Genomic DNA, 26,038 nt, shown 5'->3' with positions numbered 1-26,038 from the left:
ACCCATCCCCCCATGAAAAAAAATAAAAAATCAAAGCTGGTGTCTTTAGACTAAGCTAAAGAGTATGAATCAGCCTCTGTAAAATGTCTTTAAGGCTTTGTTTGCGTGTCAAGTGTAAACACATCGTCTTTATGTTTTCGTTTCAGAAAAGTTTTGCGTTTTCACAGCAACATTTTGAAAACGATGCCCATTTACGTGGAAATGACAGAAATGCAAAAACGCTGTAGTACCATGCCAAGCCATGAGTCGGCACTGTTTGTTTTTATAATGAAACAACACAGTACGAGAACAGTACGCTATAAACATTAACAATGTCGAGTACGGATTAAGTTGGATTGCTACTCCGGGTGACTCTTGGCTATCAAATTACCAAGTCCCAGGAGAATATGGACTGAGAGTCATGACACTCTGGAGGCCAACATTGTTGTTATTGTCCATTAATTATGCGTGTTGCAAAAGAACTGATTCCTACGGTGATAGCGTGCACGCGCAGTAGCAGCGTTTTTGCTATCTACATGGAAACCCGAACGTTTTCAAAAAGTTCAGTTTCCCCCCGTTTCCATGGAGACAGAGTCAGAGCCGTTTTCAAAAGCTTGCATTGTCAGTGGCTCAGAGCACCATTGTTGTGTGAACAGATACCCAAAACGTTGTTGTGTAAACAGGGCCTAATGTAAACTCCTTGGAGGAGACCAAAGAGGAGCTAAAAAGCATAGGACGTTACAATCATAGTGACTCAACATCTTGTGAACGTGAACGTATACCCTTCTTGAAAGAAGAGGCAGTGGGACCATCTAAAAGAACAGAAGAGAGGGACAGATAAGGTTGAGTGAGCTACAGAGTCCAGCTTGAGACGGTTTGGACACATCCTGAGGAGAGACATTGGTGTGACAGTAGAGGAAGTCGATGATCTGCTCTTCTGACCCCTGGAGGGAGCAACCGGAAGATAAAGAATATCCCCCAACCAACTTTTTAGGTAGTAACTTTGTTCTACAGCCAATTCAACAATGTAACAAAGCTACAAGGTAAAATGGGCACAGATGTTGGTCTGTTCCATTACCAGCTAAAAAAATACTGCTTATCAGGCTGCAAAAATAGTAAAAAAAAAAAATGTAATAAATGATAAGTATTCGCTTTTAAGTCTTGATTGCTTGTTTGCTGTATAAGCTGTTGAAAGCCTTTATTCAAACTTCCCCCATAAACGTAAGTAAGAGCATTTACAGGAAGTTATCTGCAGAAGCGGTTCCTCTCATGTCAACATGCCTCTGAGTGCAGTGAAACCAAAGAGTCCCATCGCACTGTTTGTCACTTTGACAGGCGGAGCAACCATCCAGAACAAATGTCGCCTTTCTCTCAGAGGTTGTCTGTGCTCGGCTGAAGGTGTCACATCTATTTGTCTGCATGGACTTTTTGCGCGTGTGAGAGAGAGAGAGAGCGAGAGAGAGTGAGCGTTTGTATGTGTGGATGTGTGAAAGGCGTTTTACAGAGTCAAAACCACAAGTGTACCACTTCTATACAATGACAGCAGCCAAGGACATTTTTACATACACTTGTTTTTGAATTGATCAAAAATAAATATGGGACACCCAAAACAAAATAGGAATATGGACCTTTGTTACTGTAGGGTCTAGAAAAAACTCTTCATATTCCCTTGAATGGTACTGATCCACAAGAACCGACTCATTTTGTCAATCAAAATGTTTTTATATGGTATGTTAAAGATCCACTGAGCCTGTATGAGGTGAAGGCTAATATATTTAAAGAAGCAATAAAACAATATCACGGGCTTCTATTTCAACCAGGTCTAACATTCAGTCGAGTGGTACAGGTTTGCTGTATCGAAATACGTGAAACATATTTATTTAATGACCGATCTTCCTTAGCCTTTTATAGGCCACTCAGTTGAAATGTTTACAGTTGGAGAATTTCAACAGTAACATTTCTTACTTTGTTACGCTTCTGACTTTTTAGAGTCCGTCTTAAAAAAGAAATACACCGCTTAATGTTAATTACGTGTCATAAACATCTTTACGAAGCAGAATTGCTTGGTGTTTTATAATGTATAGTTGAACAGAATAGTCTGAAGTTTCACTGGATATCTTTAAAAAAGTTTTCACAAAAATTGTTTGATGCAAAAAGTTATATTTTAATTGGAAAAGAGAGGCATTCTGTAATTGTTTTTGGTTAGTTTGAATGAAACAAGAAAACATGGGAAGTGACCATATATGATAAGTCGCCCCATAAAAGGTTAACGGCCAGGCAACCAAGAAAGAGCAAATAAGCCTCCTGTCAGTTAATTTCTGTGCAGATCATTTCAACCAAACTTAGCTTTGTCATTATCAGTCTTGGAATGTATTTGTAGCATGAGCTAATTTGTTACCTATTGTGCTGTTTTTAAAAAAAAATACATGAAATAAATATGAATATTTGAATTTAATCTCTCTTATCTGTATTACTTCAAGTAGTAGGAGACACACATGTAAACTTTTCAGTTTTAAATAGATAGAATCATTATAACGTCAATCTCTGCTTCGGTAAATCTAGAAATAGTCACGTTACCTGTTGCAGTGACACAATGTAAAAAGCAAAACTCTTTCAACCCTGAAACCAAACTCTGGTGCTAATCCTCAGATCCAGTTATACGTAATGTATTAACTTAGTATTAGAAGGCTTACTGATAATATCTGAGATTTTAGGAGTAAGGGGGACTCAGATTAAAGCACATAATAGAAAGTTACTTGTTTATTCATGGTGGATGTGGTCACTTAAGTTTCCTCTGTCGAAGAGACACTTTGTGTCACGGCATTTTGTTTATCTAACGTGAACAGAAAGTGCTAAAATAGCTGCACGCATCTAGCAGAGCCTCTGTCATCCTGTTGCATAATATATTTGAGGCCAAATCAGTTTAGACGTGTACATATCTCCATAATCAGTCCCTCCGTCTTCCTGGAAACTTTCATATTGAAATATTGCAACCTTTGTGTCACCATTTCCCTGAAGTGTCCCACGAATAAAACAGAGTTACATTTGCAGCAATGAGAAGGTCAATGATTGTCCTTCCCAGTACGGTTGATTTAAAGTTCTGAGTATTTCCTGGCAGCGAAACTATTAGTGCAGTCGCGGAGAGGTCTGAGTGTGCCTCTACTGAACGTGACGGGACACATTTTCAACATTTCACACACAAAAAAGAAACAAAACTGTTCCAAATTCTGATATTGATGATGGCTTACAACTTCCATTCAGGTTGTTTTAGCTTCAGTGTCTCGCTGACACAATGTTGTCACTCAGCGGCGGGACTCTCGAGAAAAGCAAATCTCTTGTGAAATTGCTTACTTTGTCTCCCCTTTGGTTTCGCAGCGGGGGCTATATAAGAAAATGGGCTTAAGTAGAGTGGAAAGCACTTTCCACAGTTCCAAAAAAATCGCTTATTCAAACTTTATGCTAAACCCATGAAGTGGTTTGTTTTAGTAAAACTAAGAAGCAATGTTGTGTTTGTGATGGTTTTTAGTCACTGGTGCTTTTAGATGGAGACACTCTCTCAAAATGAGGAGCTTATAGAAAGCCACACTATAGTCTCAACGTGGGTACGCTGGTTAATATTGTATCAAGTATTTTCTTGATTGGAAACAATGTGAGTGTGTCGGGTTGTCATGGTTCACGGTGATATTGTTCGTCATTCCTCGATCCATATGATGCATTGATTTTACTGATGAATGCAACAAAGTAAGATTCAATCTAAAGGAATGAAATACAAAAAAAGCACTAGTTGTTTGCTCTTTAAAAAGCAAAGAAAAACATCAACAATATACACAAGTTTTTATATATTGTTCTAGTGGAAAACCCAAGAAAAAAAAAAAATGCACTCATGATTGTGTTTTCAGGAGGAAATGTTCTGTTTTGTGTGGACACACTCCATTTTCTATTCCCAGAGACCCACATTTCCCCAAAGGACTCGAGTCCTCTGAGAACTCGGCTGCTATTTTCAGAGCAATGATTTGCACACATTTTCATTCATTTTATATATGAGTTTCTTTGAGACTTTGATAAGTCAGAGAACACAAATGTATACAATCTTAGTTTGTTCTAAAGGCCCATGGGCCAAAACAGGCCCGCAAGAGGCTCTAATCTGGCCCCAAACCACCAAGCAAATGGTACAAATTTCATAGAAAACATTGATTTATTAACAAATGTTAATAAATCAATGTTCAAATGTTCATTTTCAGTATTAATTGTTTGGTTTTCGCAAATATATAAACATTTTCATCACCTATACTCTGTGCCACAACAAAGGAAAACTTTAAAGTTTAAATTCAAAGGTTATTATGGCCCAATTTTACCCATTCAAGCTGAAATTGGACTGTATGTGGCCTCTGAACTGAAATGAGCTTTACACCCCTGATTTAAAGGGACGATTTATTCCATGCCTCTGGTTTACATTTAGGGGACCGAACACTGGTTTAGTTGGGTTTTTAGCTCTTTGACTTGACTTCTGGGTTGGTAATTTTATTGGTCCAGATTGGGTCCAGTGTGTAAATAATGTGCTTATTGCTAACTTTGCTAGATATAACAGTAGCACATTACATAATTGTCTTTGAGATGACATCAGGAGTGTTTTTGTCTCATTTGGCTGATTGTTGAAGGTTATCCTGATTTTCATTCGACTAAAATATTACATATTGGCGCCTTCAAGATTATTTATTATTGTGAAAGTGAATTGCTTATCCAATTGGTTTCACCTTCATTTTTCAAAGTGTGAGAAAGCTTCCCGAGTCTCACTTTCGACAGCCAAAACACTCATATTGAGGTTCATCGAGTTCACGGAAGCCCAGGCAGGAAAGGAATCCGACAGTTATGAAAATATTCTTGGATTGCGTCCAGGATAAATGATCAAAATCAGTTAAGCCAAACAACAGGGCAAGGAAGCAAACATTGGGGATCACTTCTTCAAATTTAAGTTAAAATCCGTTTGAGGAAAGCTTCCCATGTCTGTATAAGAACGGAAAGAGGCAGACATGCACAGACACAATGGAGAGTTACACTAAATGTTGTTATTGTCATCAAAAGTCCGCCAGTCAGAAATGGTGGCTCATATTAGCACATTTTTCTGCTGCTGTCTGTTTTTAAAGTGGATGGGGGGGGGGGGGGGGGGGATAAACGTTTTGTTAAAACAAACGCATAGAAAAATGTTTTTTCTTAGTTTTCTTTCTCAACCCTTACTGACATTTTATCACGAGCTTTGCACTGTATTATTGTTCATTGCCAGCCAGACTTAGGAGTCTTTAAATTATCCAGTATAAATCCCTTTTATGAGAAGATGTGCGACTAAGAAAAGTACAAATTTATTCAGCACATTTCAACCCTTCGCCAATATTATACTCTGGTTGCTTGAGAGTTTTCTTCTCATTCCTCATCCAGTTCAGGGTTGTCTTGGCTGGATTCAGTCTCAGCTGACAATGGATGAAGGCAGGATACATCCTGCATGAGTAACACACACTCGCCTCTACACCTACAGGCAATTTAAATACACTAATTAACTTCAAATGTCATTTTTTTTTTTTTGTTTGTTTGTTTTTTTGCCTGGGAGGAAACAAGAGTATCTAGAGAAAACGGACACATGCATGAGAAACTTAGACTTTTAATTAAATATCTTTCAGTTTGAGTGACACGTAGCCAATGAAGCTATGGCAAGCTGAAAGAGGAAACAAAAGACAAAGATAGCAAAGACAGCAGTGTGAAAGACATTAAAAAAAAAAAAAAATTGGGGGGGGTTGTTCAATAGGTAACATTTCTGACCCATTTCTCTGTGGTTCATTGATATAAAGTACTCTGCCTCTGGATTATGGAGGACGTCAGCCTGAAGGCGTTTGGGATTTGTTGAGGTTGTGCAGATGACAGCGGGAGGCTCCACTTAAGGGGATGGATTGCGTAAGACCACTTTAAAGACAAAGAATGAATAAGAAGAGGGGATGAGGAGATTTCTTAAGAGGCTGCAGAGAATCACCGATCAAATGCTACGGCCGCAACGGATAACACGATCTCCGTAAACACGATCTCCGTAAACACGATCTCCGTAAACACAGTATCCAGGTCCTTTCACATCATTTATGAGGTGACAGATGATGAGAGGTGAAACAAGATATAAGGAGAGAGACGAGAGCACAAGTTGAGTCCTCTGTGCGGAAGGTGGGACAAACGATTGTAGTTATAATTAGACCAGATTTCCCTCTTTGTTTTTTGACTCTCAGTTTTTGGAGCTATATAAAATCTGCGAAAAGGTAGTTAATCTCAAGACTATTATTTGACTTTGACAAATTACTCAACGGTGGAAAGAAAAAAAAATGCTTTTATTCCTGTTACTCCCTCAGTAAGGAACTGCTTCAATGTGTTGACAATTACCTTCATAATATGTCCAAATCAAAATAACCACAGGTTGGGTTGTACACTTAAATCAATATTTTCTTCTGATTCCTTTTTGAAATATAACTGCATGCGTCTAAAAGACCAAGCTACTTAGTGACCTGATTTCAGGACTGACAACTTACCTGACACTATATGAACTGCACGTATGCAGTAAACATCACCCATCTGGTATCGCAGGGAGTTCAAAACAAACACCAAATATGGCCTGACCCCGGGCTCGTCGTGAAGGAGAGAGGCGGGGTGGAGGAGAAGTAACTTCTGTCTCACGCAGGAAGAGTCCTTGACTTATGGTTATGAGCTGGATCCCTTCAGTTCAGTGCTCACTTTCTCCAAACTACAGTGTGTTCGCCATGTGAGAGTGCATTCACTAGATTAGAGCAAGGCCGCCTGTCTCCCAGTGCGCAGCAAAAACCCATCTTCCTTTAACCCTTCTTCATCTGTATCCAGAGAGTATGCCCACCCTGCGGTGTCTGGTTGAACATACTCTACATTGCAGGTTTCCTCAGAAACAAGCGGTGACTCACAGAGCAGCCTGAAGCTGTGGATGGTCAGCAGATCTTTACACCAGGACACAAATTCACCAAATTTATACACGTTTTCATTCTCATAAGGCAAACTAAAATCCCAACTTGGTGTTTAGAGCTGAGGTATTTTAGTTAATATTATCGGACTCCTATTTCGACTATTATCCAACAGGCACATTTAAGTCGCTTCTATTGGATAAAATAACTTAAAATGCAGGTCTACTACATTCAGTCCAGGTTTTTCATCCGTCTTGACAACCACTCTTCTCTCACTTTGTCTCATTCCTGGAAAAAAGTCTAAACTTTGTTCGTAGCACTCAGCAGGCAGTGCAGTGTGAATGTTTAGATGGGCTTAACATTATGAAAAGCAGGACCTCCTCTTGTTTTCTTTCTGGTAACCTTCACACTGACGGCTGGTTGTGTGTGTGTGTGTGTGTGTGTGTGTGTGTGTGTGTGTGTGTGTGTGTGTGTGTGTGTGTGTGTGTGTGTGTGTGTGTGTGTGTGTGTGTGTGTGTGTGTGTGTGTGTGTGTGTGTGTGTGTGTGTGTGTGTGTGTGTGTGTGTGTGTGTGCCTGTGTATACACATGCAACCTTCAGCTGAACCACACGCTGTCACACTGGCAGAAATCTGCTTATACTCGTATGCTGTAATCGCTTTTTCTGCTCAGTAAGATGGCGGTAATGATGTGCCGAGGCATTACACACCAACTTGATTTGACTATAGGTTTTCCATCAAGATCGTCTCCAAAGAAAGATTTACTGTGCAGTCGGGCTACGAGTCACATGTAATTTACTTTAAAAAGTAAAAAAAGATTTACTGATTCAACCTTCATTCGAAGATCAATATGAGAATAAGAATCAATTCCTGGCCTTAATTACACTGAGAAAAATAAATGAGAGGAGAAGTAAATGTCATTTTATTGGATCTGTCGAATCAATAATAAAGATTCAAATTAGTATCGTTACACAAATAAATCTAATATTCAAGTAAGAATATTTGTTCAAAATACCGGACACTGATTATTTTTTTTACTTAACAGGGATAATTAAAGAAATGTGAACCAAACTTTTAAAATTTAACAATGTTTAAAAAAAAAAAATTTAATTCTTCATTTATTTCAGGCATGTGACGTTTAATACATTTTGTGCAATCACATACATATCCAATATTCCGATACACCCCCCCCCCCAAAAAAAAAATATATATACACCATTTGATCTTAATAAATACATAAATAAATAGTATTTTATGAAACTATAGTGATAAAAAAATATATATAATCTATGTTTAATTAGACCCACACATACTCATCAACATACATACATACACACACAAACATCTCATATATCGGATTAGCATGCCTGAAAAGGGGTAAGAAGAAGTAAACTTATCAAATCCTACCCCTTTTCAAAAATATTTAATAGTTCTATATTATAATTATCTTTATGTATTAAAGAGTATTATATATGTAGATATAACAGTAAAAATGTTATCTGATATGTATATATATGCATACCAAATATACACCAAATACTATAATACCCATAAGCCATTGGAAGTAATCGTTCCCAAGCACGACGGAGAAATAGAATGAACATATACTTTAAGGTATTACTGTATGGGAGATAGACTATGAACAATCTATCAAACAAACACTCCAGTGTATAAGTGAGTAGTTTAAACAAATAACAATCTTGCGCGATCAGCAGAAGCAAAATTAGGAAGAAAGTCGCCATGTTTTTTGTTTCTTTAAGTAGAAGATCTCGTAGAATATTTTTAATGGTGTATCGACTCCTTACCTCTCTAGAGTTCAGATACCCTTGTTTGAAATAAACAAATATATCAATGGCGCAGGCTGCTATAACAACCCGCATGTACACATTAGCAATATATTGGAACTTTGAAGTGGACACGGTGATCAGAAACAGAAGAGAAGACTAAATACATCCAGCCTGTAATGGACACAAGACGAGATCATTTAGTTTTTTTTTTTTCTTCCTCGGTTTTACACAAGTTTCCAAAATAAGTGCAAGACTGCGCTCTCTTCATCACATGAATCCGTTCATCTCCTCTGCCGCTTGATACAACTCATGGATCTTGTGGCGGTGGAGTCGATTCCATCACAGGGCAAACACAGACAGACCGTCGCACACTCACATTCACAGCTGGCGGCACTGTAGAGTCAACAATTAACCTCAGACACATGGAACCTTTTTTTTTTTTTTTTTTTAACCCATTCATTGATTACTGACTGTTTTCTTGATAGATGCTACCTTAATTGATTTATTGTCGACATATTGTTTGAGCAAGTTTGAGTCACGAATCTCTGAATGTACCTTCCCAATGGCTGTGGGATGAAACATCTGCTCTCGTCTTTATAATCACAACTAAACTATTGATATGGACTTTGCCTCCCCAAATAACTGAGAGAAGTCTCACCTACAGTGTTTCACTGCAGCCCCCGCGCAACTGATGTTTGTTTTCATACTTGATACTCCTCTTTCCTCTTTTCTACAGTTTCAGTCTTTCCGTAGACTCACTGTTGGTTCACATACAACTCTCCCACCAGCTTTGTTTGCAACAGCAGGCGGCCGTTATCACAAACTCAAGAATGATTGTCGACTGTCTGACCAGCACCAAGAAGCTGACAGCCGCAGACTCGCTCGGGTCGGAGAGGAATCTGTTGTGACTGGAGCTAAAAGAAAAGAGAGATTTGTCCTTAGGTATGCTGATTGGGATTCTGATTGATCTCCACATTTCTGAACCGACGTTTCGCAGTTTTTGTCTTCTTTCATTTTTGAGGCAGCACGAACAAACTCAACAAACATATCTTCACGTATGTGCTAATAACCTGACAAATCTAACAAGAACACCCAAGCAGAAGGTCATTTTTTTTTTTTTTTTTTATCAGTCTGATAGTTTGACGTTGAGTTTTCTTCGAGCAGTTTTAACAGCTTTTAGAGGAACCTCAAAGTCATCCGTCATGCGCTTGGTTATCTTATTCATATGATATAAAAATACTTGTGACAGTATGACTAGACATGTTTGCATGGAAAAAATGAGCAGCTTGATTATGTAGAGTATTTGGTGCAACTACGAGTGGTCATTGGAAATCTGAAAAAAAAAACCTACAGAATTGTTACTTTCTTCTTCAGAACTTTGATAACATTTTTCCTGAGGTAGAAGTTGCTCTTTTTATTGTCTTTTCTAAGCTAATATTTAGCCTGCTTCTGCTTAAGTAAAGGATTGTAGTTCATTAACCATCTCTGCTCGCAATTGGACCTGCTTGTATGTTGTTTCACTAGTGAAGCAGTCAGTACAGGTTTAGGATTTCCAAAACAACCCCAGCTTCACCAAACATGATGTAACTTTGGCATTAATGGTCTCATACTTGGCCGTATTTCTAGCTTGGGTGAATTTTGAACTGTTTACCACTTTTCAGAAACACACTCGTTCCATTTTCATTCGTATAAACTGCATTTATTGTGTTTGCGGTTTTGGCACAAGCAGCTTTTCCATCAGGCCACACAGGAGATGGACGCTTGCCAAGGAGCGACTGATTATTGTGTTAAATTAATTCCGACTACATTGATGGAGGAGACGGTTATTTAGCGGCGCTGGAGCTGCACTTTGAGGCTGAATATGAGCGCGGTAATGTTCATCTTGGGGATACTGCATATATTTGCAGACACCGGCTGCAACAAAGGTGTCCAGCAGCAATAATTTGCATTAAAATTTTAAGAACTTGTCATTTCGTTTTGTGGTTAATTAGGCAACAGTGCTCAGAGAAAAGGAGGGAAGAAAATAGGACGTGGTTTCTTTGCATGAGGAAAGCTGGCGAAAAGATTCAAACTAAGACTGATCTGCACTTTATCATGAAGTATGCTGAAAACATTTTGGCTTTTTTTCCATATGGAAGATTACTTTTTGTTTGCTGTACATGATTTAATGAAACCCTGGAATGTACACTTTCTCAATAAGTATGCATTTGCATATTTGCTCATAATTTACTCAAATTGGTCATCCTGCCGTGCGGATATTCAGTCCCAGCTTGTAAATGTTAATGTTGGAGCGGCTATAGAGCAACCGCTCTATAAACTTTGTCTGCATGCGGGGAAAGAAATCTCAAACACAAAGACAACGTCTTCCATAAATCTCCCATGAATGTAACGCAAATGCAGAATTCTGCATTTCGAGTCCAGATGAATGAGAGTTGCTCGGTTAAGTGGTCATTTAGTACGTTGAACATGTTTAAATGTAAAAAAAACTAAACACTGAGGTATTTCTCATCAGCCGCTGGGCTCAACTTATCAAGCTGTTTGCGGCTCAGTTCACTCAGAGACTCTTCATCAATTATTTTTGTCTTAACTGCTGCTCATCACATCCATGTCCTGTACTACACCCTAAACACTTTACCTATTTAGCACATTTGCACCAGTTACGCAGTATCGGGGAGCTTTAAAAACCCTCCACTCTTACATTCGCCATTACGCAATTTGCCTGGACTCTCAGCTTGAACGGAATCATTTTGCAATAAATGTCTTGGCCCACGGACAGGCAGAGATGGATCGGGCCACTAATCTGATCTGTTCCACCACCTGAGCAACAAGTGCACATTAACAGTCCAGTGCTGGGTGAACTTTTCACAATGATAACCAGCCGGCATCGACTGCTATATTAGCTTCACTGTCATGAGCTGGTAATACCTATTAAAATTATGCTTACAACTTTTGATGAGCGTCTTATGGTGCAACGGCTGCTCTGACCATGGCGACAAAAAGAAAATATAAAACAGGAAGGTCACGTCAGAAGGTCGATTTTTACGTCGACCATATCTAACCCTTGGATTTTGTCCTCGTCTGTTTTAAATGGATGATTCAGTTGAATTGGAGCATGTCATGTTGACCATTTACTCAAATGACTGATTCTGTTGTTTTACATAAGTCACCATAGGTTAAAAATGCCTGAAACCTAAATATTTGTAGATAATTAATAATCAAACTTGGCTCATAGATTATATTATCAATATTTAATATTGAATGCTCTTAAAGGTACACATGATGTGTTATAATTTCAGTGCAGTATATTATGGAACAAAGTTTCGACTGTATAAAGCACAATATGAACTTAGCTGCAACTGGACTTTCAAATAAATTATTCTCTACTGGGAGTAATGCAAAACAAATATTAATGCAAATAAATATTATTGATGAGCCTAGGTTGTAATATAGCTGCGGCTGGTATTTCTGGTTTTGTGGGTTTTTTTTTCCTGTTTTCGTGTCGATCTGGTTTTAGTTTTTGGTCGATGTCTCGTTTTCTGTTCCTGCTTGTGATCAGTTAAGTTGGTTGTCTCTTTGCTCCTCCCTCTGTGCTCACTCTCCTCCTGATTACCCTTGATTGTTGCCACCTGTGCCTCGTTTCTCCGAGTGTATAAATGCTCCTCGTTGTCGGGTCGTCTCTGTTTGCCCTGGTGTAGATGAGTCCTATGTTTTGACCTGCCTTTGGTTAAGTTTTTAGCTTGGCTTTTGGTTTTGAGTCTGTGTTTTTGTAAGAACAGGCCTCATGTTTTGTAGGATTTTTCCCTTCAATTAACAGACTGCAAAATCTGGTTTGAGTCCATCGGTGCAAACCCCTGACAGTAATGAATGTAATGACTGCACCAGTCAAAAAAACAGCTCGGAGAGATGCTTCAGTTTAGAAAGTGCAAGTGAAAGCATGAGAGAAACATCACAATCAACACATCTATTTCGCCATTTATGAAATGAAAATGCATTGTAATAGAAATAAACTATACAATTATAGTGGGAGAAACTTCTGTCCCTTTCTAAATATGCTCTATAAAGATAAACCTTTCGCTTCTGTAATATCTCTGACCTACTTGCTCATGAAGACGGAGCTCTGGAAATGGACAAGTTACATATTTACCTCTGAAGTTGATGTTAATCATTTCTTCTATACACATTCCTTTCGTTATACCGTATGGGTCAATGGAGTCGTCACAGTCGGTGGTTCACACATATTTGCTTTCGTCTTTACCTTAGACAAAAGGAAAATACTGTTCTGGGTGATGGATTTATTTTGTGGTTTGTGGTTTAAATCCCTGAAATTAGCCATTTTTAGACCGTATTTAAATATTTTGATTTAATCCACCCGACATTAAATAGATTTCACTATTCAGAACCATTTTCCTCACAGGCTGATTGGAGTATTTCTTCTATACGTCATGGTGACTTGACTGCGGCTGTACTTCAGCCTGCCCAGCTGCACTGCGCGGTGTGCTGTCTGTAACCGTGCTTACTGGTGCCGACAGTGGTCGATGACAAATGTTAGTCACGCTTGGAAATTTCTCGGATGTGAAAACAACGATGACCTATGTACAAATTTAGTAGTCAAAGTTGTTTGACGCATAATTCCAGTAACATGCAGCCATGCTGAGGCATTGTCTTATGTAGCAGTTTTCACTCTAAGATGTCACAAGTTAATTGTGCCACTTTTATAACATAACACACATAGGTTTACCAAAAGTCTAATAATTTTTTGTGTTACTTCTCATTGTTCACTGGAGGCAGCAGTTTAAGAACTTTCTAATCTTTCTTGCAACTTTAGGCCATAGGATGTTTTGATTGGTTCATGTGCTCCATTTTTCCCACTAATTGCTCTTGTGATTTTGATTTGCCAGAGCTTCCGTGGATTTTAAACACATACAGTACAAGTCTTTTTTTTTTTTTTTTATTGTATTGATATTGGCAATACTAGTGCTGGTTTTACTTCGTATGGGCTTGGAAAGACAATCTTTGGTATTGCGCATCAGAAGCGTGCTTGCACTTGTGTATTTCATTTAAATTTGCACGCAGATGCAATTTGTTTGTTAGCAACCATGGCGATAAACAGTTAGTCTTATCAATGGTTGATCAAAGGTACAGGCTCTTGCATCACATCTCTAAAATACTACAGTTGTCACTCTTTCCTGAATAGCGGCGGATTTCCTTAATCTCTACAAGTAAACGGAAGATATGTTTGCTGAGCATTTTCTGTAGATTAAACAAAAAGAGTAATTTTGGAAAGTACATAACGTACTGGGCTATCAATGTTTGCCAAAATCATCATCAGCTTGGGATGTGCTCTGTCCTCTGCAAGGACAATATATCTTCCACATGCCAGATTGGACTCATGCTGGTTTGTAAACACCGCCAGCAGGGAGTATTGAATAGAGCTTGAATAATAAGAGCAAACTAAAATGTTTTAGGATTGGCTACCAATATCATCGAGATCAGTTGAGAGGAGGTGCGACAAAAACCAGGATACATCTTTGATATAGGTCATCAGTCCATCACATAGTTAAGAAAAGGAGACAAACACTCATAATAGTCACACTAAAGGGCAAAATAGAGTTACAAATTCACCTACCATGCAGAGACCCTAACCCATCCAGAGAAAAACCAACACAAACCAAACCTACCAAGCTTGGAATTAACTCAAAGTCTAATGTCAATAACTACACCACAATGCGGCCTGGGAAATATTCCAGACATTTTAGATTGAAGGTATTACCAACAGATTGTGGCTGTCTTTAGATTTATTTATTGTGTGTTGCACCCCAGAGGAGCTTCTGGATGAGGCAAGGTGATGTTCCCCTCACGTGGTTTACATGGATTAAAGGTTCAGTCCCTGTGGATCATGGAGCTCACAGGCTGAGGCACCTGAGACTCTCCAGTTATATCAGCATTCACTGATAATGGAACTGAATGAATTCTTCATGTAGAAATGAATTCAAAACAGGAAAATACTTCTTAGCATTCATTCAGAAATCATTGAACTCCTGATCATTGGAGGCTGTCTGGGCAGACAGAACTGTCTGTGCCTGGTTGTTGTTTTCAGCAGAGGCGGCAGGTTTGAGACCATGTAAATATCAAACAGGCCTTGGGGTTCGCTCCTTTGTCCTTGGCCTCCCCGAGTCTCGTATCTGTCTGAGAAAACACAGCAAGTGGTTGAGACGGTGAATGAATCTGACACATCCACTCAGTCGCGTTAAATACAGAGGAGCTGGGTTGCTTTCAAGCAGCCTCATTGGCCACATGTGGTTGAACGTTCATGTTCATGGACAGAAATGTTTTGAGATATTCCTTCACAATTCATCACAGCCAAGTTTGATAAGGTCTCCTTGCCAAGGCACAGTACAATTAATTTAATCTTATGACATAACCACAAAAGCAAAGAGGACTCAATAAATGAAATCCATAATTAAAAGACATTAGAAACGACAACATAATAAAAGCTTTTGAAAGCTATTTCTAATCGAGCATAACTGTGTCAGAATCAACCTTGACCATTTTTATTTATTTTTTTTATCTCATGCAAGTTACATGTTGCTATCAGATGATTTTATACTTTGTGGGTTCGAATGGTCACTGTGGGGCTGAGTTTGTCCAACAAAGATTGGTTTGGTCAAAGTAAATATTGTGTTGTAGCCTAAAACAACTACGCTTGTCTAGATAGATAACAATGACACTGTTGTCTCAGTCAACGTAAATCAAATTTAATCAGTTCTAATTCTTGTAAATATGTCAATTTATACAACACCACTTCACCCTCCTGCCAGCTACAGTGAATTTAATGTATTGTACAGACACACTGGTTGTTTCTTAGTTTTTTCAGTCCAGGATAGGTTGCATTCAGGACTGGGGTAATGCCTATCATCCAGTAAATTGTGGCTGTTGCACCAAAGCTATTGCAGCTCTGGTTGTACCTGGTCTGTCACTTAACAGAACCTGAAAAGGCTGACCTGGATACGTCAGACAAGAAAAAAAATCTTCTCAACCTTTTACAGAAGAAGGAAGGCCAGAGGCGTTGCCGCATAAAACGGAGTGGAATGGCACAGGTTGACATATAGACAGAAGGCATTTCTATTACGACTTCAAACAAAAGATCAGTTTTCATTTTATTTCAACAAGTTAAAGTTTTTATGATACTTAGCGTGACAAAATTTTTGACATTGAAAGGAAAAATGATTCTATGTTCATGGATACCCTCTTAAGTGTGCTGCAGGACATATATAATGATAATGTGACAGTGATGAGGTGTGTGCAGTCGGGTAACAAATGGGCACCAGGAATGGGTTTCGTTACATCAGGCATTAAGCTCCGAGCCATTTCTTATCCGCAATAGTGATGGACGGGATGACAGATGAGGTCAGGCAGGAGGCCCTGTGGACCACGATGTTTGCAGAGGACTTTGTAATCTGTGGCGAGAGCAGATACCAGGTGGAAAAGAACCTGGAGAGGTGGAGGTCTGCACTGGAGTGAATAAGAAATGAAGGCAGAGACGAGGCAGATGACTAGTGTGAATGAGAAGGAGGCAGGTGGAAAGGAGGAGATGGAAGGGACACAGGTAGTGAATATAGATGAGTTCCAGCACAAAGAGTGAACCAATCCGGAGCAATGGACCGTTCACAAGAGAGGTGAAGAAGAGAGTGCAGGGAAGATGTGGGTGGTGAGAGATAAGTCTCTGTGATAGAAGGGAAGTAGTGAGAGTGAAACAAAACATTAGTCAGACCTACTATGGTGTAGAGATTGGATGTATGGCCTAAGGCCCCAGGCATGACTCCCAGTCCATCTTCTCCAGGAACTTATAGTTCATCTGTTATAGCAATCCAACCTCGTCGTCTGTCCACATGAATGTGCGTGCACTCACCATTGTTAATGTTTATAGCATGTTTTTTCTCTGCGAGCATCTGTGCTTTTATCACAAAAACAACAGCACCCACGAGTGGCCCGTTAGGCGTTTCTGCCGTTTCCGTCTAAACAGACATCGCTTTCAAAACGTTGCCCTTTGAAATGAAACCGCAAAAACGATGCGTTTTCACTGGGACTCCTGTCCATGCAAACAGGACCTAAAAGATAGGAGGCTGAACTGGAGGTTGCAAAGATGAAGATGTTGAGATTCTCACTGACAAACGGTACGATATTTTTGGTGTTTGCCAAGAAGAAATAGTAGATCCAGTAGATTGGAAAAAATTATGGTGCAGATGGAGATGAAGAAAACAGATGAAAGACTTACGATTCATGGATGTGAATGAGGACATGGAGATGGTTGCAGATTATCCACCGTGGGAACATCTGAAGGCAAAATTGATGAGAAAAATGGTTTTGGTGCCAACAACAGGAGGACAATGGACATGTTTTTCTTTTTTATTAACACACATGGCGTTAAGTTTATGAAATGGAAACCAAAAAAACAATTCTGGTGCTCATTAATGTTTTGCATTTTAAATCCAAAAATGATACTGACACCAGCAAACTGGGCCTGTAGTTTTGAACTAATGACCTCATTAGCAGAGTGTCGTCCATAATAGTAATGGTACATGGTCATTACCGTTTTGTTTCTCGTGTATTTCCGAAATTTCCTTTAATTAGTAGGATCGTTGAGGCCATGAGCATATTTCTAGTAAATTGTCAAACTTCCCTTCGGAATAAGTCCAAATCACACAAATTGGCATCAATGTACTACAACTTGACAGAGAAGTCGTGTGAAAATGACTTTCCATCCAGACAAACTTCTGCCAGCTTTGCAAACATGGAGGTCATGTGAGCGTCTGAGGATGAGAGGATTTCACAGAGCAAAATGCCACCAAATCCGCAGAGATGGACATAATCTGTTTCACTTCTCTGTTCTGTTTTGTCTGGAGCTGGTTTCCTTCTGCAGCCAACAAAGCATTTGAGACAGATTTTGAATTCAGTATTAAACGTCTCAGTGAAAAGCATCTCAAAGCGCCTCGCTGGCTTTCATCTCTGTTGAGTGCGTCCTGTGACTCATAAGCAGCAGCTGAACACACAGTGGCTCTCTGTGGTCGCACTGCGCAGATCAATAACCATTTCCAGCTCAGGAGTTTTCTCAGGCTTCGTCAATTTGAGGATTGATCCTCAAAACACCAACGTGTGTGTGTGTGTGTGTGTGTGTGTGTGTGTTTGTGTGCGTGTTTGTCATTAGTTTCAATGCATATGGTAATGTGTGAGTGTTCAGCCTGGGGCCAGAATAAGCAGTGGGCAGTTTGTTTGTACTCTGGGTAATTGGACTGTGCGCCAGAATAAAGTGATGACTCTTCTTTGGATCGTTCGCTGCTTTTGCTTCAAAGCCAAATGGACCCACTGTCTGCTGAAAGTAGAAGTCTGAACTCAAAAACTAAATTTAGTGTCAATAATGAGGATTTATTTCTTACATGTAGGTTGGTTTTAGCGGCAGCTGGAGTTTTACATGTAACTATATAGCGTGATTGATTTTTTTGAAGACAGTTCATCTTTATGAAAACCGGGGGAAACACAGCCCTTCTGATATGCTGTGCTAATGCACTTGCGCACCGCGGTTGTAGTAAATAGTTCTTCCGCACATGCTCAGTAGATGGACGATAACAATAATGGGGGCCTCTAGAGCATCAGGACTCCCAGTCCATCAAACATAAACGACAATTTTTAAACACTGTAAATTTGATTGTAAATTAAACAATTACTTAACACTTGCCTCAGTATTTTGTGCGTGCTTGGAAACATTCCCCATATTCTATAATAATGACAGCTAACATGCTAAATGGGTGTTATTGTCATATGCAGTGTTCGAGAGTGTGAGTAGATAAGCTTCTACATGTGTGCATGTATTTTTCTGTGCACAGCTTCAGTAGATCAGGCCTTCTGTCCTGTTAAAAGAAAACAACATGCCAATATTGAAAGTTGAATTTATCTTGGAAAATGTTGCAGGAGCACTCGCTCATTGCACATTTTTCACAGTTTTACAGGCAAAAAAAAAAAGAAAAGGTTAACGTGATATAAATTTGATAATCAAGTCCAGGAGAAGATTTTGGTGCCTTTGTGTCACAGGTCTCTTACATAACACGTACATTTTAGTACGCTGCACATTCAAATACACTTATTCTCCGGGCCAGTGAAAGTGGCTTGACACAGCTGGAAGCTTCTGTAGACTGAAAAGTGTTTACTGTTGAACACAAAAATAGCTGTAGCCGCTGGTCCTGCTGCGAGCCTTGACACAGGGGACCAGTACTGATTTTCACAGATGGTACACTTTATGCTTGCTAGTGAAGTTCCCGCACAGCTCTGTCTATTATGGCTGAAATGAAAGTGTAGAAGATGCGGCGAGAACAGAGAGAGAAAAAGAAATCTGTTGGCATCATTTCTGGCTCCGGTGTGATGCTCGCCAAAGTTCAGGATGCTGAATTTTTAAAATAGCACACTGCTGTGGGAAACTCATAACCGGCACAATGAGAGAATCTTGCCTCTTAAGACCCTCGTCATGGAGTCCAATCTGTCGCTTCAGCTCCTTGAACATCTCAAGCTGGCCTCTTCTGACTGTGCACTACCAGAATCCTGCGCTCTCGTCCTTTCCTTACAACTTAATGCAGAGCTTTTTTTTTTCTTCTTCTTTATTTGTGTGTGTGTGTGTGTGTGTGTGTGTGTGTGTGTGTGTGTGTGTGTGTGTGTGTGTGTGTGTGTGTGTGTGTGTGTGTGTGTGTGTGTGTGTGTGTGTGTGTGTGTGTGTGTGTGTGTGTGTGTGTGTGTGTGTGTGTGTGTGTGTGTGTGTGTGTGTGTGTGTGTGTGTGTGTGTGTGTGTGTGTGTGATTGGGCCAAATTTTCTGCTCCAGTTTCCCTGCCTGTCCGCTCAGCCCCCTGCTGTACTCGCCTGCTGTAGTTTGGTGAAACAGACTCGCCTTAAATCAGCCAGCTGGATGGCAGCAGGACAAAGTGCTCAGAACTGAATTATAGTGTAACAGTCATCTTACATTTATTCATGAGCACACAGGGCGCCTGAACTCCTGAACCTCTTCCTGGTGTACTCAGTCACAGTCAACTGGTCTCAAGTGTTATGCGTGATGATGGAAATCTCGTACTTTTAACCTTTGTGTACAAAGACGAACTGCTTCCAATCATACCTAAACCAACAAAGATTTTTTTTTTTTTTTTTTATCAAGGTAACCCTGTATAAGGCACATATTGAAATATTAGAATGTGTTAACCCTTAAAATTAACAATTTCTTTCAGTTTTATATAATAGCATCCCTGGAAATGTGTGAGAATTACCTATATCAAATATATTTCATGATTTGTGGCTTTAAAACTGTAAAATAGAATCCCTTTTGTTATCAAATCCACCGTTACACACTACCACCCACGAGTGGAATAAGGTGAAATCCATCCGTTGGATTTAAAAACATTTTTCAATGCCTATATTAATAATATCCTACACAAGCTAGACCTATTTATTCAAGTTTATTTCACTATTATTTCATGATTGTTATGAACCAGTTTGGAATAAACAGGAGCAAATGCTGAAGTTACCAGATATTGTCAGTTGTCTGACAAAGGGTTAAAAACGTTAACGTTAAGTGATGCATAACCACCATAACATAATGAATTCACTTATTAGATATTTTGACACAAAAAGATATATATAAGATGTTTTCCTCCTGATAACGCCTTTGCAGATAAAGCTGATTTGTCTATATTCAACTCTTAAACATTTACTCAACGTTTTCAAGTGAAAATAGAGATATTCTGCACATGCACCATTAGATGGACAATAACAGCAATGGCAGCCAGAGTGTCATAACTACCAGTCCACAGTTTCCTGGGACTTGGTAGTTTTACAGTATATTTGAGAGTCACCTGTAATAGCAATCCAACTTCATCGCCTGTCCATATGAAGGTCCGTGTACTCGCTATTGTTGATGATTAGAACATATTGTTCTGTGTGTGCATGTGTTTGGTTTCATTACAAAAACAATCAACAGCACCCACTAGTGGCCCAACGTGAAAACTACATAATTTTTCAGCATTTCTGCCATTTCCATGTAAATGGCCATCCTTTTCAAAACGTTGCTGTGTAAAGGCGAAACTTTTCTGAAACAAAAATGCAAATATTACTATAACTAATTATCATGTAAATTGGTGGAGGCTTTCCGTATTGCTCTCGACATGCAGGTTCTCTCTGGGTACTCCGAGTTACTCCTGTGTACATTCCAGGGTGTTCCCTTTCCTTCACCTGTAGTCCAGCACCCCGCAACCTCAGGTGGGATAAACCAGTCTCAAAGATGGATGGATGCGTATAAACAGAATAGTTATTTTAGACAAAATGTACAAACAGCAATAAAAGCCCACTTCAAACAGATTGATGTAAATCATAGTTTTTCTTTGTTAATATTCTGACAGCTGTAGAGTGAACTAACTGACTGAGCATTGAAAGAGTGTAAATCCACTGGCAGCAGCACAGAGCTGCAGCAGCTGAAGCAGCTTCTTGTGTTCTGGCTGCAGATTTGTTCAGCAACAGTCTATTTTGAAATGGAGGTCAGTGTGACAGGAGGGGAGGGAAGGGGGGGGGCATTGTGGTTTTCAGCCCGGGGCAAGATTCACAATGGAATACTATGTTTGAAAAAAAAAAAAAAAAACGAAAAAAAGATTTTCCTCGATATCCTTTAGAAACAAAAACACTGACAAGACTTTCAATCAAGACAAATATTTATAAAGCAATTAATACATTTAGCTTTTCTTAATTGATTTTTAAAGCCTTGACCAAGGAATCAAATGTCAGATTTGAAACGATTTTCTCAATTTTCCTATTCACATGCCTCCATAATATATCCGAGCAGACCAAATATTCACAGGTTAGTTTAAAAGCACAAAAGCGCACAAAAGGTAATGTGTGAATCCCTTTGAGCGCCTCATTAAGCCGTCAGTTAAACAACAAAGAAAAAGGACAAAGAGTTGCTTTGTTGTAGTTGATTTATTAAAAGCAAACGCAAGGGTGACGGTACAGTTCTTACTCCTCCTGCGTTCTGCCGTCAGCTTGATTTCCCAGCAGAATCACAAACGAGGCACGGGGAGTCGGGCAAGTGACAGCTTTAACCTTTCACGTGTCATCTTGGATGGCAGGATCACACGGACACCCCAGCTTCAAGTTTGGGGATTTACTAAGACCCCGGCACCTCCTGCTGATCTCCATCTGCCTGGCCGGAGGGCCAGGAACTGCAACCTGACCGATGCAAATGTACCGAGGACGAGCAGAGATCATGTATTTGAAGGGGGGGGGGGGTAAATAGCCTGTCAGCAGAGAGGCTGTCGTTGCGATATTTTACACACTTCCAATCCTGGTGACATCATGGAGCCTATGGGGCTTGTGAAGCAGGATTGAAAGCGAAGACGTGAATAGGAAGCGAGACGGTGAAATCACGGTGGAGGAATTGCATGGAGAAAAAAAGTGGGCGGCAGGTGGTGTAGCGAGAGGAAGGGGAAACGAGAGCCGTGCTTTCAGTGTGTGGGAGTGACCGATGACTCGCCGGAGATGGCGGGAGCTGAACGAACTCAGCCATCTGCTCCTCCGGGGAATTTCACTCATCTTGAGCCACTTTGCCACTGTTCTATGTGAACTCGATTGGCAATTTCTAATGTCCCATAGATACTATTACAAAAGAAAAATGTTTTTAGACTGAGCGGCACCGTTGTTGTCATCAATCATGTGTTGTGTGAAGTCAGCAGCTCGTGAAGATGAGGAATTGGAGAGGCGCTGATTAAAGGAGCCGACTGATGGGGGTAAAAAAGATGGGAAAAGTGTAGGAGGTGGTGTTCTTGGGTGCTCCCGGGAAAAAGGGAATATAGACAGATAAACAAACTTTGGTCTGTAAAGCCTGCAAATAAAACCACATATCCAGAGTGAGCTTCAACATCAATTTAATCTAAATAAATAGCAAAAGACAATGTTTGTCAGCAGCTTTATAGAGAAAATCAACAACTTATTTGGACAGAAGGAGACGGTGTTTACATTTACGAGCAGTTATAGTTTAAGATGTGTTGTGAAAATGTACTTATATACTCTTTTGAAGCTGAGAACTGCAAGTCAGATGACTTCAGATTTCTAATGACATCAGGATAATTTACTTCCCACCATTATGTGATGGTCTTCTTTGTCAAGGTGGGAAAAAAACACAAAAAAAACAGCCCTTGTATCAGTAGCCTTGAAGTTCCAGTATTGAAAAACTCACTATTTAAAAACCTGGAAAAACAGAACAACCCTGGCCAGCAAACATGGAGCGACTTCAAAGTGACTTTGATGATTTTGATGAGTTCACATTTAGATTATTCTTTCCAAACCCTCAAGGATGCATTTTAAAAGTCAATAAACATAGTTTTATTCATAATCTGTAACATTTTATTTGACTTTGGTTCACGGAGTACTGGATCCGAGCAAGGGCTCCACCCCTTTACAGGTAAAACACAGAGATACACACCCACTCAGGCAAATTAGAGAAACAAAGACAACCAGTTTGCATACAGGAAGAACATGCAACCTCCAGGCAGAAAACCCTGAAGCTGAGCCTGGACTGGGAACATTTAAGCTCTGTGGCTCGAACATTTACAGATCAGTTCAAAGATGAAGCGATGACACTGAGAAAAGACTGGAGTAACCGTTATTTTCCCCATTGTTTTTGGTTTCATTTAGCAGTTCAATTCAGAAAACCTTATAGCTTTGTTTGACACATTAAAGTCACTTCATCTGCCATCTTTACCTCATTTTGAGCCACTTGGGGAAAATGAATTTGGACAAAAACTAGGATTTTCCAAGATCACTGATACCATTGTCCACATGAAGTGATGATGAGAGTTCATAGCTGGCAGTCCACACTTCCCTTTTGTGCTTTCACGACTGCCATTTGCAGGTTAAATAAGTCTTTTGTGCAACCCGGGGGCATTTTCTCCAGGTTGTCTGGGCCCTGCCCCAGCTCTTCAAACACTAAAACCACACGCCCCGCAGGGACAAAGCGTGCCTCTGCTTGAATAGCCATTGTCTGCCCAGATGATTGTGAGTCATTGTGCTGGCAGCACAAGCTGGGAGTCAAATGATGTGATGCTGCAGAGAGACCTCCATTGTGGCCGGTGCAAAGCTGCGGCAGGAACGGCGGCCCTGGCAGATAGCGACGGCTGGACGTTCAGAGGAGTTTTGCATGAATACTGGAGTAATTCAGTCAGTGGCGACGAGGTGATTAGCATTTTGAGTGGATTCACCGCCGGCTCCGTCCCATTCACTGGGCCAATCTGTGAGTAGCCGGCAGAATCCCTCCGTGGTCTGGTTTTGTTTGGGAGGAAAAGGTCACGTCTGCTTTCCGAGCAGTTCTGACACTCGCACGGAGCAAAACAAACAACTGGACAAGTCGAAGATGGACTAAAATCAATCTTTAAAAATCACTTTGGAAATGTGTTGAAATATGACGAATTGACAAGTTAAGGGGAATACATAAGTAAATACAATGCCACTGGAAAAGAGCTTAAAATGAAAAGCAATGAGAAAACAAACAAAACTAGATTTCTCCTTACTCATACGCCTGATTTATTTTTTGTAGGGTTAAATATTACCGTCATTCCTTAGAGAATAAATTTACAGAAGGTGAGGCAAATTTATATTTTCAATTAGTGTATATCACACTCGCTGTAGTCGTTTTATTAGTGAACAGCTCTGTTTCAAAAATGAAGAAGTAAATGACCTAAATTAATAACAATCAAGATGCTCATACAGCATTAGAATGATATTTTGACTCAGGTTTTAGTATGTCTAAATTCTGACGGGCATAGTAACGCAAAGAACTATAAATGTTTTCTGTTTTATTGCTTTTGAAGAAGTTCAAGATTTGCACATAGACAGAGATTTAAACCGGACTTAGTTAATTTGGTTAAAAAAAAGTACAACTGTTCTACAATATGGTTGTGCGAACACATGTTCAGAGACAGGGGTCCTTTTGGTCTCACATTGACACAATGTTTGTCTTTGCATTCATCAAATTCTTTAGTCAGTTTTGAATGTTGATGCTTAGTTATAGGATACATGTCTCTTAAAGAATGAGTGTTTCTGATGAATCAGTGGGTCTAGCAGCAACAATGTTAACTGTCTAAAAGCTGCCTTTGTGATTTTTAGAAACCAGTTGTTACTTTTTAAATGTACTTTCTCCAAAATGTGATCATTTAAAAGCTCTATCCAAATACAATACAGTTTTTGGTGTGCTCTTCTGTTAACAAAATGGAACAGCCTCATCATAAGTGAGCAATAATATACAAATATTCACATTTTATGCAAAAACACTGACTTGCACCATTCCTGAGCCTGAAAATTGTTGTGGTATACAAGCGCTCTCCCCCATGAAGTGGACAGATGGTAGAATCCATGAAAAAAAAACTTCGACTGGAGGAGTGAGCCAGAAATCTGCAGGCGTGTGTGTGTGTGTGCTTTTTAAGCTCATCCTTACTGACTGATGACCTACACTCCCTAATAACCCATCATGAAATGTAATCTTGCAGCTCGTGCTCATTACATTGTCAGATCCAATTCAAGGAAAATGTGTATTTACTGGATATGTCACTTTTTCAAAGAAAATCGATCCGGTTCAGAGCTTGTTTCAGCACTGATCTCATCTAACAACCAGTTAACCAGTTACCAGTCCATCAAAGGAAGGATCTCACACTCTACTTTTTTTTTTTTGTGTGTTATCAGTTAACCTCAAATGCCTGTTTGTGGACTGTGGGAGGAGGCTGGATAGTACAAGGGGGGCTTGGCCTAGACTTGAACCCTTGATGACCTTCTTACTATTTGAGACTGCTCACCACTACACCACTGCAGGGCGCCCTGTTGTTAAAGCATAGCCAGGGGATTGTTTTGGGTTCATTTCTGAATATTTTGAGACGTGTGCAGGGGTTCAAAACGATGGGACACATGAGAAATGGGCATTACTGGCTTAGTTGGTAGAGCACGTCATCCACTATTTGCTTGGCGGTTCAATCCCCATCGCACCCTGTCAAAGTGTCCATGGCAAGACAATTAACCCCAAGGTTTCATCTTATGTGTGCGAGCGTTTCTCATGGAAGCCGTTGCCTTTGTTGAATGTGAATGCAAGTGCTAAAGTAGTAAATTGCTTTGCGAAAGTAAAGACCAACGACCATTGTTTCTCAAAATGGCTGTCACTGATTCTACATATTTCAGTTTCTGTAGAATTCAAACTGTTGCATTATTGGAAAAATGAAAATGTGTAAAGGAAATTCGTTGTGGTTGATGGTGAA

General features: G+C 39.7%; 1 protein-coding gene across 1 annotated transcript in view; it reads left to right on the top strand.

The window, feature by feature from the left end:
* basp1 (brain abundant, membrane attached signal protein 1) overlaps window positions 1-26,038 on the top strand; it is a 43,413-nt gene that overhangs the window by 15,109 nt on the left and 2,266 nt on the right. The gene's annotated exons all lie outside the window — the stretch shown is intronic.

Source organism: Lipophrys pholis (genome assembly GCF_963383615.2).
Source record: "Lipophrys pholis genome assembly, chromosome: 1".
NCBI lineage: Eukaryota > Metazoa > Chordata > Actinopteri > Blenniiformes > Blenniidae > Lipophrys > Lipophrys pholis.
The sequence above is the reverse complement of the archived record's forward strand: the minus strand, read 5'-3'. Positions and strand labels throughout refer to the sequence as shown.